Genomic DNA, 18,311 nt, shown 5'->3' on the forward strand with positions numbered 1-18,311 from the left:
TTCAGACTTTGTCTTCTCTACCTGGTCATGCACTATTTCAATGGGGGTTCCACCAATTTCTTCTGACAGTGTTTGCAGCTTCATGCTTTAGAGATGCTTCATGCTCTTTCTTGTTCCTTTCTTTGGGACATTTCCTATATTGGAGGCTTAGTTTCCTTCATCTAGTTATTTTTCTTGTATTTGGGTACCTAATCAGGCCTTGTTGCCGGGACCCATCTTTTCCTGCTTTCTTAGTTGTGCTAGGTTAGCTTACCTCCTGAGCTTCTCTTAAGGGGGGGTGTTAGAGTAATTAGTTGTTCACACTTATTAATTAAATCACTTTGGTTTAATTAATTAAGTTGCCTATTACTCTTGTTTTCTTAAGCTATCTTGTAGGTGCATATAATTAATATTTTATTAATTATATTGTGCAACCTAGCTTTTTTAGGATTTAGTTTCCCTTTTCAGGTTTTGTGATTCCTTTATAAGGATTCACCTCTTTGTATTTTATTCATTCACTTATTGGATTATATGAGATATTTCTCTTTGCATGTCCATAAGATGGATCTGGCTTTTTGGCCTCCATGACTTTTCCTTGCCTCTATTCTTTGCTTCATCCATGTGATAGGTTTATGCATGCAGGTGTTCTTGGGAGATTAGTTTTTCACCTAATCTAACAGAAGAGAAAAAGAAGAAAGAGGAAAAGGAAGATAAAATAAAGAAAGATGAACAAGAGAAAAATAAGAAGGAAGAAGATGAAGAAAAATTAAGAAAAAAGGAGGAGGATAAGAAGAAGAAAGAAGAGGGGGACAAGAAGAAAAGTGCACCAAGAACATCTCTTACCCTTGCATCTCTAACAGACTCAGATGATGATGATCACACATAGTTGATGTCATCTCTAAATAATATATTCAACAAGAACAAATAGGTGAAGATTTTACAAACTCTTATGGATGTAATTGAAAAGTTACAAAGCACACTAATAGTGAGATCATCATATCCAAATCTAGAGGATAGAGATAAGGTAGTGATTCAAGCATTTGATGTTGAATTTACCAACTTATTAGATGTGGCAACAACTCAGGTGCAAGAAAAGGATGATGCTCATGTGTTTGACACTGTATGTCAAAAAATCAAGAATGACTTAGGATCTCTTGATGTCTACATCAAATATTTGAGAAGACGCGAGCTTGAAGGAAAGGCATTATAAGCCAAATGCACCATGTCCTTTAATTTATTGAAGGACATTGATGAGGAGCTAAGAAGAAAGCATGATGAACTTGATTTGTTTAAGAGGTTGCAAAATATGAAGCAAAAAGATATGTCTATGAAAGATTATACAAAGGAGTTTTACAAGTTGACTATTCGGTCTGGGCATAGAGAATTATCTAAGGAAAAGGTAGGTAGACATATTAATGGTTTGAGATTCAATATTCAGGATGGGGTTGGTATATTGAATATTTTCTTGGTTGAGGATGCTTATTAGTATGCTTTCAAAGTAGAAGAGAAGTTGGAGATGAGATATCAAGGTAATCCTCGAGGGAAGGAGAAACGCGATCACTTGGTGAAGAATAAACAAATTGCTTATGATAGACCAAAACATTTTGAAAAAGGGAAGAAAATAGAAATAGGTGCATTTAAAGGTACTTATTACAAGTGTGGTGAAGAAGGACATAGATCTTTTGAATGTTCTAAGGCTAGTGACATAAGAACTATTGTAGTGGAAGAGATTGAAGACTTGGTGAATTAACCTGAGAAGGATGGGAATAACTTTTTTATTTGAAGAGTGTTGCTTAGTAAGAGGACAATAGAACCTTGTCAAAGGATGAATTTTTTTAGGACTTGTTGCAAATCTGGAGGTAAAATATGTAATATGATTGTGGATGGTGGTACCACTGATAACGTAGTTGTTGAAGAGGGTAAGACATTCTTATCCTTATATGATTGTTTGGTTACAAGATGAACATGCTTTGGAAGTGAGGGAGCAATGTCTTGTTGATTTTTAGATTGGGAAGTATAAGAATCAAGTGTTGTGTGATATTGTGGACATGAGTAGTTGTCACATATTACTTGGTAGAACTTGGCAATATGATTGCAGAGCTATGCATGATTGTGTCAAGAATATGATTGCTATTGAGAAAGGTAAAGGAAGCATTCCCCAATTCCTTTCTAGAATTAAGAACTTGGTGGAAGGAACCTAAGTATTGGTAGTCAAATTAAGTTGAAGGATTATGAGAGGGTTGGAGATCAATGTCGAAAGAAAACCTGTTATGCACCAAAGATAGATGTGAAGATGAAAGTTGTAAAAAATAAGTTATAGAGAAGAGAAAAGGAAAGAGTGTACATGTTGATGTGGTGGAGGACATGTATGAAAAGAAACGGTTTGATTTTTATGTGTTGAACCATTTTCTTCCAGCTATTAAGAACATCTTTTCTTCATACCTAGGGTGTCTGATGTAGGAGCATCCTAGGGAAGTTAGCAATCCTATACACATGGGCTTCATGCTTGAGTTTGTGGAGTTATGATTCACATAGTTGGGAATCTGTTCGAGGCATATTGGGAAACCTTTCCTTAAGTGCATGTGATGTTTGAATTCATCATCTTGGAGCTAGAGCCATTTGAGTCATTGCTGGTATAATGTTCCTATTTATTGGTAGAGCTATGGAGATTATATTTGTAAGCTTAGATCCAAGGGAGTTAGTGTGTGCACTCTTGGATTTGGATAGTTGGTTGGCACATGGACCTATTCCTAAGTGCACATATTCTTATGTGGTCTTATGAGTTAATTATGCATTGTAACTTGGGGCATGTCCTAAGTATTTAATTTATTTTATGTATTTAATATTTTTAGCCAAGCCAACTTGTGTCTTGATGGTTATAATGAATGTGGATGCATTTAATATATGGAATTTGACTAGGTTGAACTGTGGCATGGTTTAGTATAAGTAGAGGGTCCTTTGGAGTCTAGAGTCAATATCATTTATCATGGCGGCAGTCATCTAAAGAGGAGTAGCTGAGAAGAGAGAAGTTGAGCGGAGATAGTAGTTGTGGCTTGAGAAACAAGAAGGTTGTTTGGTGGCTTGTGAGCACAAGTTTAGACTCTTCCTAGGGTTTCTACCAGATTGTGGATCTAGGCTAGCTAGGGTTTGGATCTTGTGAGATCTTGTAGAATTACTATTGTAATTGATTATGTATATGGTCGTAACTAGGCCTTACACTTGGCCATGTTGGATGTAAATTTAATAAAAGTTGGCATTATTTAGATCTAAATCTTTGTGTTATTATTATACTTCCATTGTGTGGTTATTTTTTGGGACCTAGGACATCTCCTTTGGGGATTCTCCTACCTTGCAGTGCATCAATAGTATAAATGAAAGTGATTCAATGATATAAAGATCAATAAGATACAATATTCACTAACTAAAAAGGAATATAAACTCAAATAAAATAGGCAAGACCAATAATCTATCCAATTGTGGGAAAATAGAGTCAAACTTATATTGATATGGTATCATCAAACTCTTTGGAGATAGCATTCACAACTATCTACTACTAGGCAGAGAACTTTAAATATAAATATTGTATTTAACTTAAACTTGGGAAGATCAAGTAGGAAAATAAAACATTGCATGAAAACTTTGATGATCACGAACATATATCAAATTCAATCTATTAAAAAATAATAATAAATCCAAGAGTGCATAATTGAATGCAAGTTGTTGAACATCAATTTACCCAGACTAGGACAAAAACAAGTTTCTATATTGCTTCAAAATAAGGAAGTTCAATTGAGTGGTCTTCAACTACATATACCTATTCAAAACTACAATATCAATTGATTTTAGTCTTCTATGATATTTTATATTCACTTATTCTTCTATCTAAGGTTTTGGCACCCCTTCTTACAAAAAATGAAGGAGTGCTATATAGCTTCAAACCCTTTCATAAGCATAACTATTCTTCTAAAATAATGCAACTAAACACATGATTAATTACAATAAATATTTATAACAAACTAAAAATCAAAGACATCCTTTGATATCACTTGTTTGGAGTTATGTCTTCTTTCTTGTTATTTCCCGCCTCAGCTCATGTTACTTTAGGAATAGTCATGTAATGGGTATCCATTGTGTGATCTCTGCATGGGTTGGCCATTGAAACTCTATCACTTGTGGAATAAATGCCTACAGATCCAGCCACATTTCTCCAGTTTCTACTAAAACATTTTTTAGAAATTTATTGAATGAATTTTCCAATGTTACCAAGTTATCTAATATTTTCTAAAATTCCTCTATCTAGAAACATTCTTTTCCTCTAAAATGAACCAAAACCTTTTGTGTTAATCTCATAAATTAACTTCTCTAATACTCAAGATCTTTCACCTTTCTACTATTTTGTAGCCTCATTTATATTCTCCCATAAAATGGTGAAAAATCACTAATATAGAATCATGTATATTGGCTTTGCATAAAATGGTGAAAAATCTCTATTTCGCAACCCTCTTTATTCACTCTCCATAAAATAGAAAAAAATAATATTTCACAACTAGTAGATTTCTTCCTTGCTTGTATATCATCTTAAATTGGAAGCACTCCAATTTAATTAAGGTTTAGCACCTATTTAACGTGAGATCATCACGTTCTCCCTCTCTTTCATTTCTTCTTCCCATTTTCATCATTTCTCCTAGGTGGAATTGGGGTAAAATCTAATAGATCCTATTTAAAGCTTCTATTTTTATGGTGTTAAGCTCAAGGTAGGAACTATTTTCCCCTAGATCCTTCTTTTCCATCCATCTTTCCACTAGGAATTCACTCCCTTCTCTAAATTAGGTTTTCCTCTAAATCAAGGTATGATTTTCAAATCACAAGACATGTTTTAGGGCCCCCAGATTGTCCCTAGTGTTTGTGCACCTAACATTCAAGGCTAAAATGCACCCCTAATGTCTTAGGGATGTATTACACCCTTGATAGGCTAATCAGGGGCAGATTGTGCTCCTATTAGGGCCCTAGTATGGCCCTTTTTCTTTGGGCTCCAAATTTCAAGCAATTAAGTATAAACTCCACTAATTCAGAGAACTATTGTTGGAAAGCTAATTCAAAGACCTAGAACTTGGTGTAGGTTTGATTTTATGATTTTGACATTTTGTCAAGTTTTAAGAGCCTAAAAGTTAGAATTTTTTTTTTTAACATAGATCAAGGAATAACTTGGACATATAGAGTCAGATTTTGGACTTCAAATAATCAATGGAAAGCTCTTGGAGAGCTCTACACATTGGTTCAGATTTGGTGCAAGTTTGGCATGATTTATTTGGTGATATATTGATCTAAATAGTTTATGATATATATTGACTATGGTAACATTGTGAGTTTGTGATATTATATATTTTGGAGATTTGGATTTGATGTCATTGTATACTCAATTCAAATTTTAGATTGGTCTCATGATGATATGGTTATCAATGTTTGGTTTGGATATGTATGATGACTTGTTGGGTCTACAAGTTGTGTAGTATTGTAAGTGGTATATACTTATAGGTTGCATCTGTAACTTGGATATGGCTTATCTTTGCCCATTGATATATCATTATTGATGCATATTCAGATTGGTGACTTGGATTTAGGTTGTCTATGCCCTAAGTCACATGATTTTCTAATTTTTTATTCATGTAGAAGGGATGAGATGTTGCTACTAAGTACAATCATTTTGGAGGATTGCGGTTGACTATTTTATGCTAATAGGTTGGACACATTGAGAGTTAGTTTCTCAGTTCATGGATGTGATCATGGTGCCATAGATTTTGGCATGACATAATTAGATATATAGATACATCCTTGATGTTTATTGGTTTGGATTCCTGATTTGGTTATGGTGGTATATCTTCTTGGTTGAGGATCATGGTTATTTGGTTTCTTTTGAAGAGCTCATGATGTGCACTTTGAGTTCTTTGATGGTTTGATATAGTGGTTGATTCTCATGGTTAGAGGATGGTTTTTTATCATGATGTCATGGATAGCTTGGATACATGGTTTAGTGGATGCTTGTTATACTAATAAGGTGATAGTGCATGATTAGTTGCTAGTTTGATTTGTACCTTTTTGGTTTGGAGATCTTGGTTTCACTTAGTATTGAAACTTTGGTTGTGTGTGTATACCTAGAGGATCTTCATGTAGGATATGGATTTATGATGCCATGGGTGACTTGATACCACAGTTGAGCGAGATTTTTTGGTGTTGATATATTAGTTGAGGGTTTGTAGATGTTAAAGGTTTGTCTTATATCCTATTGTTGCATAAGAATCTTTGGCATTTTCATGGTGTACTTGTTATCTTCATGGTGTGTGGATATGGCTCTTCATGGTATGTGGGATCAATGGTTTTCTTCATGGTGTGTGGAGATGATTGCATCTTGAGGACTCATGAGGTTATTGATAAAGGTGTGGTTTATGCTTTCATTTGACATGTTATCATTGGTGTTAAGATGGTTTCATTATTATGTCGTGGTATACTCTTGATACAAATTTTGAGTTTTGACATGTTATAGTATGTTCATATGGAGCATGTTATCTCTTTGTTTGAGATGGTTAGATTATGTTGTCATGTTTATGTTCCTAAGGCCATAGTTGAAACTTTGACATTGATCTTGGTTTAGTTTCTTAGTATTGAGTACATTGATCATTTTTTGGATACTACATGATATTGCTATGTTGCATTTGGAGTTGGCATGGATTGATTGGTTATAGGTGCTCATGGATACTTAGAAATGGTGGTGATGTTGGTTTTCTCTTAGATTAGAGAATTATTTGTTGGTATAGTTGATGGTTTCAGCAGAAAGTTTGAAAGACATTCACCTGATATGGACTTGAGAAGAGATTTTTATTAGTTGAGTCTTAGTTGGATATCTTGATGAACATTCTCATTCCCCACTCTCGATCTACTCGAAAATTTTTACTACTTGAGAGGTATATCCCAATGTTTCTTTTAGGTGTACTATGTTTATGCTTGTCTTTCATGGATATGGATCTTGAACTATGGTACATGAGTTAGTTTCGGAGGGTTTATTTGAGATATGGTTTAGTATTAGTTATCTCCTTATCCATATGTTTTTTTTTGTGCTGGTTGAGTTTTGGAGATGGTTTTATATTGGGCATATTCCTTAGATTGGGAATGATTATTCCTTGATTTAGGAATGGTTTATGAGTTTGATCTTCTTGTGAGAGGCTTACATCCATGATTATTTATACGGTATGGTTTGGGTGTTTTTGTGGCTTCTTGGTTTGGGTTTTATGGAGGAGATCATACTTGCACAATTTACATCTAGAGGTGTGTGTAGATGGACATGACACATGTTATGATTTGCATGGTTTCTCTTTGGTCTTGGTTATCTTCATAGATGTTTGGTTTCACTTACATTGGATTTGAGATTGGTTAAATATTGTGATCACTAGTTTGTGTTCATGTATGTCATGTAAGAGATGACATGGTTATTCCTTTATCTCTTTCCTTTGTTGGTTGTGGAGAACTTGGGAGAGTGTTGGGGGCTTGTAGTGAGAGTTGTTCTTGCAACTTTTTGGTTTATGTGTTATGGATGTCCTTGATACTACATGGATTCACTTTTTGAGATTTTGTTAGTGGATTGGTTACAGATTTGGCGTTATCATTTGTAGTGAGAGCTTCTTGGTATATATGTGGAGGTATTTCTCTTAAAGCTTGTTATTGTAAGTTATAGATTGGATATGTTGATGGTGTGAGATTCACTTTGTATACCTTTGGAGGTATGGATAGTTGGATCAGTTGGCACTTATTATGGGTGTTATTTTAGCTATGGAGTTTTGACAACTATAGATACATATGATTAACTTTGGATTAGGTGTTTGTGCTTGGCATTTCAATTGGTATAAGATTTTACAATCTTCTAATGTGACAAGTTGGGTGGCTTTCTCTTTAGATGGCTTTTATGTATGTCCAATGGAATTGACATAATAGGAGGTGGGATATTTCATGTTTGAGAAGCTGGGTACTTTGACTTTGTTGTGAGTACTAGGATGTAGCACATGGTGTACTTTGATCCATCATGGTGGATGTGCTAGGAGGGATTGTTTCCTTTATGTGGCTATGGATTGACCCTATGTAATGTATACAACAAGTGGGAGATTGTTGAGATTAAATGTGTTGCACACATTGCATAATATTATTATATTGTATAATTTTATTTTATAATATAATGTTGCACCTAAATGGACATGTAATATATAAATATTCCCATGGGGTATACTTGATGAGTTGTATTGTAACATTGTGATAATATTTGATCAAATTATTTTATATGGAGAAAAGAATTAAATGTCCAATATTAAATGTCGATTCAATAGGTTAGGTAGCACATGGTTTATGTAATACCACTTGATGATTTTGTGGGACTTGCTACTATATAAGCATCCACAAGGGTAGTTGTAGAGACAAGACAAAAAGAAAAAAAAGGGAAAAAAGAAAGTCAAGCAATACAAGGCTTGATGGTTTAACCAAATGGAGCATTTGTGAAGGTTGGAAGCATGGCATGGGATGTGTGGATTCATGCTTGTTCACATGGATGGCTTACTTGTGGCTATGGCTTTGAAGGCTTCCATAGTTGTATTGCAATGGTTATTTTGTTGAATAACACATGGTGATGGATGCTTTTGGAGGTTAGGTTTTTCCCTCAATGAGATTTTTCCAGGGTATATCTTGTGTCACATTTTTGTGGGTATGTTGTCTATTCTCTTGCATGTGGATTTCAATTGTATATATATTCCAGATCTATTATGGGTTATGTGGAAATAGTTATATTCTTTCTTGCAAGTTTCCTTACATTCCAAAGGGGGATATTGTTGGAAAATTAGCTAGGTAGACAATATGGAGTTGTCATTAATGGCAACATATATTCAATATTAAGTGAGCATCTTATGAAGATGAAATTTTGGTAGAAGGACTTAGAAAATTTTCATATTATGAAATTTATTTGTCACTACAAATATAGTTTTGGTTTGTGAAGTTGTTAGACAATGTTTTGGCATGTGTGCACTTGAGGGAAGCAAGAAGAGGATATAAGGATTCTATAGGAAAGAGCATGATTCAGTATGACCTGTATGGATAGTTTTATTAGTGATTTAGTAATTAAAAGTATGCATAGGTAAAACATGACAAAGATAAGGAATTATTTTGTTTAACAAAATAATTACTTGATTGATTAGGGACGACATCCTAGATGTTAACCCTAAGTGAAAAAAAGTTAGTTTTGCATTTGGGACCAGGGATAACTTTAAGAAACCCCTCCCAAGAAAAATATGTAAAATGCTAGCGAATTTAACATTAAATATGCAGAAAAAATTTCTAATAAAAGGCAATTTTTTCATTTCTCTTAGGTGTACTATGTTTATGCTTGTCTTTCATGGATATGGATCTTGAGCTATGGTACATGAGTTAGTTTCAGAGGGTTTATTTGAGATATGGTTTAGTATTAGTTGTCTCCTTGTCCATATGTTTTTTTTTGTGCTGGTTGAGTTTTGGAGATGGTTTTATATTGGGCATATTCCTTAGATTGGGAATGATTATTCCTTGATTTAGGAATGGTTTATGAGTTTGATCTTCTTGTGAGAGGCTTACATCCATGATTATTTATACGGTATGGTTTGGGTGTTTTTGTGGCTTCTTGGTTTGAGTTTTATGGAGGAGATCATACTTGCACAATTTACATCTAGAGGTGTGTGTAGATGGACATGACACATGTTATGTTTTGCATGGTTTCTCTTTGGTCTTGGTTATCTTCATAGATGTTTGGTTTCACTTACATTGGATTTGAGATTGGTTAGATATTGTGATCACTAGTTTGTGTTCATGTATGCCATGTAAGAGATGACATGGTTATTCCTTTATCTCTTTCCTTTGTTGGTTGTGGAGAACTTGGGAGAGTGTTGGAGGCTTGTAGTGAGAGTTGTTCTTGCAACTTTTTGGTTTATGTGTTATGGATGTCCTTGATACTACATGGATTCACTTTTTGAGATGTTGTTAGTGGATTGGTTAAAGATTTGGCGTTATCATTTGTAGTGAGAGCTTCTTGGTATATATGTGGAGGTATTTCTCTTAAAGCTTGTTATTGTAAGTTATAGATTGGATATGTTGATGGTGTGAGATTCACTTTGTATACCTTTGGAGGTATGGATAGTTGGATCAGTTGGCACTTATTATGGGTGTTATTTTAGCTATGGAATTTTGACAACTATAGATACATATGATTAACTTTGGATTAGGTGTTTGTGCTTGGCATTTCAATTGGTATAAGATTTTACAATCTTCTAATGTGACAAGTTGGGTGGCTTTCTCTTTAGATGGCTTTTATGTATGTCCAATGGAATTGACATAATAGGAGGTGGGATATTTCATGTTTGAGAAGCTGGGTACTTTGACTTTGTTGTGAGTACTAGGATGTAGCACATGGTGTACTTTGATCCATCATGGTGGATGTGCTAGGAGGGATTGTTTCCTTTATGTGGCTATGGATTGACCCTATGTAATGTATACAACAAGTGGGAGATTGTTGAGATTAAATGTGTTGCACACATTGAATAATATTATTATATTGTATAATTTTATTTTATAATATAATGTTGCACCTAAATGGACATGTAATATGTAAATATTCCCATGGGGTATACTTGATGAGTTGTATTGTAACATTGTGATAATATTTGATCAAATTATTTTATATTGGAGAAAAGAATTAAATGTCCAATATTAAATGTGGATTCAATAGGTTAGGTAGCACATGGTTTATGTAATACCACTTGGTGATTTTGTGGGACTTGCTACTATATAAGCATCCACAAGGGTAGTTGTAGAGACAAGACAAAAAGGAAAAAAAGGGAAAAAGGAAAGTCAAGCAATACAAGGCTTGATGGTTTAACCAAATGGAGCATTTGTGAAGGTTGGAAGCATGGCATGGGATGTGTGGATTCATGCTTGTTCACATGGATGGCTTACTTGTGGCTATGGCTTTGAAGGCTTCCATAGTTGTATTGCAATGGTTATTTTGTTGAATAACACATGGTGATGGATGCTTTTGGAGGTTAGGTTTTTCCCTCAATGAGATTTTTCCAGGGTATATCTTGTTTCACATTTTTGTGGGTATGTTGTCTATTCTCTTGCATGTGGATTTCAATTGTATATATATTCCAGATTTATTATGGGTTATGTGGAAATAGTTATATTCTTTCTTGCAAGTTTCCTTACATTCCAAAGGGGGATATTGTTGGAAAATTAGCTAGGTAGACAATATGGAGTTTTCATTAATGGCAACATATATTCAATATTAAGTGAGCATCTTATGAAGATGAAATTTTGGTAGAAGGACTTAGAAAATTTTCATATTATGAAATTTATTTGTCACTACAAATATAGTTTTGGTTTGTGAAGTTGTTAGACAATGTTTTGGCATGTGTGCACTTGAGGGAAGCAAGAAGAGGATATAAGGATTCTATAGGAAAGAGCATGATTCAGTATGACCTGTATGGATAGTTTTATTAGTGATTTAGTAATTACAAGTATGCATAGGTAAAACATGACAAAGATAAGGAATTATTTTGTTTAACAAAATAATTACTTGATTGATTAGGGACGACATCCTAGATGTTAACCCTAAGTGAAAAAAAGTTAGTTTTGCATTTGGGACCAGGGATAACTTTAAGAAACCCCTCCCAAGAAAAATATGTAAAATGCTAGCGAATTTAACATTAAATATGCAGGAAAATTTTCTAATAAAAGGCAATTTTTTCATTTCTCTTAGGTGTACTATGTTTATGCTTGTCTTTCATGGATATGGATCTTGAGCTATGGTACATGAGTTAGTTTTGGAGGGTTTATTTGAGATATGGTTTAGTATTAGTTGTCTCCTTGTCCATATGTTTTTTTTTGTGCTGGTTGAGTTTTGGAGATGGTTTTATATTGGGCATATTCCTTAGATTGGGAATGATTATTCCTTGATTTAGGAATGGTTTATGAGTTTGATCTTCTTGTGAGAGGCTTACATCCATGATTATTTATACGGTATGGTTTGGGTGTTTTTGTGGCTTCTTGGTTTGGGTTTTATGGAGGAGATCATACTTGCACAATTTACATCTAGAGGTGTGTGTAGATGGACATGACACATGTTATGATTTGCATGGTTTCTCTTTGGTCTTGGTTATCTTCATAGATGTTTGGTTTCACTTACATTGGATTTGAGATTGGTTAGATATTGTGATCACTAGTTTGTGTTCATGTATGCCATGTAAGAGATGACATGGTTATTCCTTTATCTCTTTCCTTTGTTGGTTGTGGAGAACTTGGGAGAGTGTTGGAGGCTTGTAGTGAGAGTTGTTCTTGCAACTTTTTGGTTTATGTGTTATGGATGTCCTTGATACTACATGGATTCACTTTTTGAGATGTTGTTAGTGGATTGGTTAAAGATTTGGCGTTATCATTTGTAGTGAGAGCTTCTTGGTATATATGTGGAGGTATTTCTCTTAAAGCTTGTTATTGTAAGTTATAGATTGGATATGTTGATGGTGTGAGATTCACTTTGTATACCTTTGGAGGTATGGATAGTTGGATCAGTTGGCACTTATTATGGGTGTTATTTTAGCTATGGAGTTTTGACAACTATAGATACATATGATTAACTTTGGATTAGGTGTTTGTGCTTGGCATTTCAATTGGTATAAAATTTTACAATCTTCTAATGTGACAAGTTGGGTGGCTTTCTCTTTAGATGGCTTTTATGTATGTCCAATGGAATTGACATAATAGGAGGTGGGATATTTCATGTTTGAGAAGCTGGGTACTTTGACTTTGTTGTGAGTACTAGGATGTAGCACATGGTGTACTTTGATCCATCATGGTGGATGTGCTAGGAGGGATTGTTTCCTTTATGTGGCTATGGATTGACCCTATGTAATGTATACAACAAGTGGGAGATTGTTGAGATTAAATGTGTTGCACACATTGCATAATATTATTATATTGTATAATTTTATTTTATAATATAATGTTGCACCTAAATGGACATGTAATATGTAAATATTCCCATGGGGTATACTTGATGAGTTGTATTGTAACATTGTGATAATATTTGATCAAATTATTTTATATTGGAGAAAAGAATTAAATGTCCAATATTAAATGTGGATTCAATAGGTTAGGTAGCACATGGTTTATGTAATACCACTTGGTGATTTTGTGGGACTTGCTACTATATAAGCATCCACAAGGGTAGTTGTAGAGACAAGACAAAAAGAAAAAAAAGGGAAAAAGGAAAGTCAAGCAATACAAGGCTTGATGGTTTAACCAAATGGAGCATTTGTGAAGGTTGGAAGCATGGCATGGGATGTGTGGATTCATGCTTGTTCACATGGATGGCTTACTTGTGGCTATGGCTTTGAAGGCTTCCATAGTTGTATTGCAATGGTTATTTTGTTGAATAACACATGTTGATGTATGCTTTTGGAGGTTAGGTTTTTCCCTCAATGAGAGTTTTCCAGGGTATATCTTGTGTCACATTTTTGTGGGTATGTTGTCTATTCTCTTGCATGTGGATTTCAATTGTATATATATTCCAGATCTATTATGGGTTATGTGGAAATAGTTATATTCTTTCTTGCAAGTTTCCTTACATTCCAAAGGGGGATATTGTTGGAAAATTAGCTAGGTAGACAATATGGAGTTGTCATTAATGGCAACATATATTCAATATTAAGTGAGCATCTTATGAAGATGAAATTTTGGTAGAAGGACTTAGAAAATTTTCATATTATGAAATTTATTTGTCACTACAAATATAGTTTTGGTTTGTGAAGTTGTTAGACAATGTTTTGGCATGTGTGCACTTGAGGGAAGCAAGAAGAGGATATAAGGATTCTATAGGAAAGAGCATGATTCAGTATGACCTATCTGGATAGTTTTATTAGTGATTTAGTAATTACAAGTATGCATAGGTAAAACATGACAGAGATAAGGAATTATTTTGTTTAACAAAATAATTACTTGATTGATTAGGGACGACATCCTAGATGTTAACCCTAAGTAAAAAAAAGTTAGTTTTGCATTTGGGACCAGGGATAACTTTAAGAAACCCCTCCCAAGAAAAATATGTAAAATGCTAGCGAATTTAACATTAAATATGCAGGATAAATTTCTAATAAAAGGCAATTTTTTCATTTCTCTTAGGTGTACTATGTTTATGCTTGTCTTTCATGGATATGGATCTTGAGCTATGGTACATGAGTTAGTTTCGGAGGGTTTATTTGAGATATGGTTTAGTATTAGTTGTCTCCTTATCCATATGTTTTTTTTTTGTGCTGGTTGAATTTTGGAGATGGTTTTATATTGGGCATATTCCTTAGATTGGGAATGATTATTCCTTGATTTAGGAATGTTTTATGAGTTTGATCTTCTTGTGAGAGGCTTACATCCATGATTATTTATACGGTATGGTTTGGATGTTTTTGTGGCTTCTTGGTTTGGGTTTTATGGAGGAGATCATACTTGCACAATTTACATCTAGAGGTGTGTGTAGATGGACATGACACATGTTATGATTTGCATGGTTTCTCTTTGGTCTTGGTTATCTTCATAGATGTTTGGTTTCACTTACATTGGATTTGAGATTGGTTAGATATTGTGATCACTAGTTTGTGTTCATGTATGCCATGTAAGAGATGACATGGTTATTCCTTTATCTCTTTCCTTTGTTGGTTGTGGAGAACTTGGGAGAGTGTTGGAGGCTTGTAGTGAGAGTTGTTCTTGCAACTTTTTGGTTTATGTGTTATGGATGTCCTTGATACTACATGGATTCACTTTTTGAGATGTTGTTAGTGGATTGGTTAAAGATTTGGCGTTATCATTTGTAGTGAGAGCTTCTTGGTATATATGTGGAGGTATTTCTCTTAAAGCTTGTTATTGTAAGTTATAGATTGGATATGTTGATGGTGTGAGATTCACTTTGTATACCTTTGGAGGTATGGATAGTTGGATCAGTTGGCACTTATTATGGGTGTTATTTTAGCTGTGGAGTTTTGACAACTATAGATACATATGATTAACTTTGGATTAGGTGTTTGTGCTTGGCATTTCAATTGGTATAAGATTTTACAATCTTCTATTGTGACAAGTTGGGTGGCTTTCTCTTTAGATGGCTTTTATGTATGTCCAATGGAATTGACATAATAGGAGGTGGGATATTTCATGTTTGAGAAGCTGGGTACTTTGACTTTGTTGTGAGTACTAGGATGTAGCACATGGTGTACTTTGATCCATCATGGTGGATGTGCTAGGAGGGATTGTTTCATTTATGTGGCTATGGATTGACCCTATGTAATGTATACAACAAGTGGGAGATTGTTGAGATTAAATGTGTTGCACACATTGCATAATATTATTATATTGTATTATTTTATTTTATAATATAATGTTGCACCTAAATGGACATGTAATATGTAAATATTCCCATGGGGTATACTTGATGAGTTGTATTGTAACATTGTGATAATATTTGATCAAATTATTTTATATTGGAGAAAAGAATTAAATGTCCAATATTAAATGTGGATTCAATAGGTTAGGTAGCACATGGTTTATGTAATACCACTTGGTGATTTTGTGGGACTTGCTACTATATAAGCATCCACAAGGGTAGTTGTAGAGACAAGACAAAAAGAAAAAAAAGGGAAAAAGGAAAGTCAAGCAATACAAGGCTTGATGGTTTAACCAAATGGAGCATTTGTGAAGGTTGGAAGCATGGCATGGGATGTGTGGATTCATACTTGTTCACATGGATGGCTTACTTGTGGCTATGGATTTGAAGGCTTCCATAGTTGTATTGCAATGGTTATTTTGTTGAATAACACATGGTGATGGATGCTTTTGGAGGTTAGGTTTTTCCCTCAATGAGAGTTTTCCAGGGTATATCTTGTGTCACATTTTTGTGGGTATGTTGTCTATTCTCTTGCATGTGGATTTCAATTGTATATATATTCCAGATCTATTATGGGTTATGTGGAAATAGTTATATTCTTTCTTGCAAGTTTTCTTACATTCCAAAGGGGGATATTGTTGGAAAATTAGCTAGGTAGACAATATGGAGTTGTCATTAATGGCAACATATATTCAATATTAAGTGAGCATCTTATGAAGATGAAATTTTGGTAGAAGGACTTAGAAAATTTTCATATTATGAAATTTATTTGTCACTACAAATATAGTTTTGGTTTGTGAAGTTGTTAGACAATGTTTTGGCATGTGTGCACTTGAGGGAAGCAAGAAGAGGATATAAGGATTCTATAGGAAAGAGCATGATTCAGTATGACCTGTATGGATAGTTTTATTAGTGATTTAGTAATTACAAGTATGCATAGGTAAAACATGACAGAGATAAGGAATTATTTTGTTTAACAAAATAATTACTTGATTGATTAGGGACGACATCCTAGATATTAACCCTAAGTGAAAAAAAGTTAATTTTGCATTTGGGACCAGGGATAACTTTAAGAAACCCCTCCCAAGAAAAATATGTAAAATACTAGCGAATTTAGCATTAAATATGCAGGAAAAATTTCTAATAAAAGGCAATTTTTTCATTCGAGGTAAGGGAAAAAATTATTTTCTATTGGCAAATTTTTACTTTCCATATCAAAATTTAATAATAAATGAGGCGAATTTAAAAAATAAATTGGTATGCAAATAAATGTAGGCAATTTTTTTTGTTAGTCATAAAAATTTTCGTAATGTAAGAGGCAAATTAATTATTTCATATAACACAAAATATTAATATAGTTGGCTAATATGTCAGTTTTCAAAGAAAGATTATTTAATTTTTTGGTAAAATTATAGTCACAAGTGGTCCATGGCCCACATGCCAAGTGTACAGTGTACAATGTACTTGTAGTATGCCAATCCATTAAGATTCAATTAATAATGTGTCCCTTTTTATTGCCAACTTGGTTGTCATCACTTTTAATGTTGTCATTTTTATGGTGAAAGGAATTAATTTGGACCGTCGATATAATATAGATCAATGGCTTCAGCTCTATTTCGGGCCTAATTTTAAGCGAAATACCGTAGAGTCTAAATCTTCCCAAAATTAAGACATGTATCCCAAGGATTAAAATATAAAATAGTTGGCTAAATGGGGGTAGTTGGAGATACACGTCAGTAAAATGGTAGATGATACTCAACCTGTAGGAAAATATTATTTTATTTTAAGGGCAAAATAACATTGTCCAATAAGAAAACCTTAGGGAAAGGCTAGAGATTTTTTTTAAATGTGTTCTAAATGTAGATTATATTGGTGATTGGACCAAGATTTGGGACCAATTATGTGTAAACAAATGAGTGATTAGCCTAGGATTTGGACCTAAATTATTTAATATCTCGATGATGTGGTTGACCCCATATGTAGGTTTTATTCGCCAAATTGTGATTTTTCAAAGAGACAAAATAGCCAATTGGTGAAGATTTGCCACTAAAAAATCATTGTTTGGTACACATGTGATGGTATGAAGGCTGATAGACTAGAAAAATATGGTATAAAGGATTGCACTTTGGATGCGAAGTTGTGTAATGCTTTTGTGACGATTGTGCTATTTTTATGTGATGCAAATTTGATGTTGAGAGTAGTAAGAGGTAGTATATGTGAATATTGTATAGTGAGCTATGAAGGTCAAATCAGATATTGAAGATATCAACATTGACAAGAGGTTTTTTGTATCTATACCTTCTGTACTAAATATTATTGTATATCGCATGTTTGGGCAATGGACTCATCTTGTATACATTTTGTAATTGTAATAAAAAATCCTAATAGGGTTGAGGCTTCTAACAAGGCATAGTCCTCTAATAAGGAGCAAAACACTATACAAATGTAATAGATTCCTAATAAGATTGATATCTTTCACAAGATACTTTTGATTAGTGGATCATTTTGTGGGTACTATTCCCACCAAATTTTTCCCTTGGCCAGGGTTTTCCTAATTAACAAATAATGGTGTTATGAGTTGCATTGTGTTACTATTGTGTTTACTTTTTAGTTTAATAATATGTGCATGTTTTAAGTTTATAAAAGGTATCCATAGTTGGGCAAAAGTTTGTGAAATACTGATTCATCTCCCTCCCCCTCTCGCCTCGCACCCCCCCTTCCTCTTAGTATTTCTTATTTCTAACACTTCCAAGATCAAGTTTACCTAATTTCAAAAAAAAGGTGTCCACTTATACCCCCCTTTTTGCACACCATCTTGGTGCACTTACCCATGTTTCACATCTTATAACATATG

This window comes from Cupressus sempervirens, chromosome 4 (assembly GCF_028749045.1).
Source record: "Cupressus sempervirens isolate cs-2001-9-10 chromosome 4, ASM2874904v1, whole genome shotgun sequence".
NCBI lineage: Eukaryota > Viridiplantae > Streptophyta > Pinopsida > Cupressales > Cupressaceae > Cupressus > Cupressus sempervirens.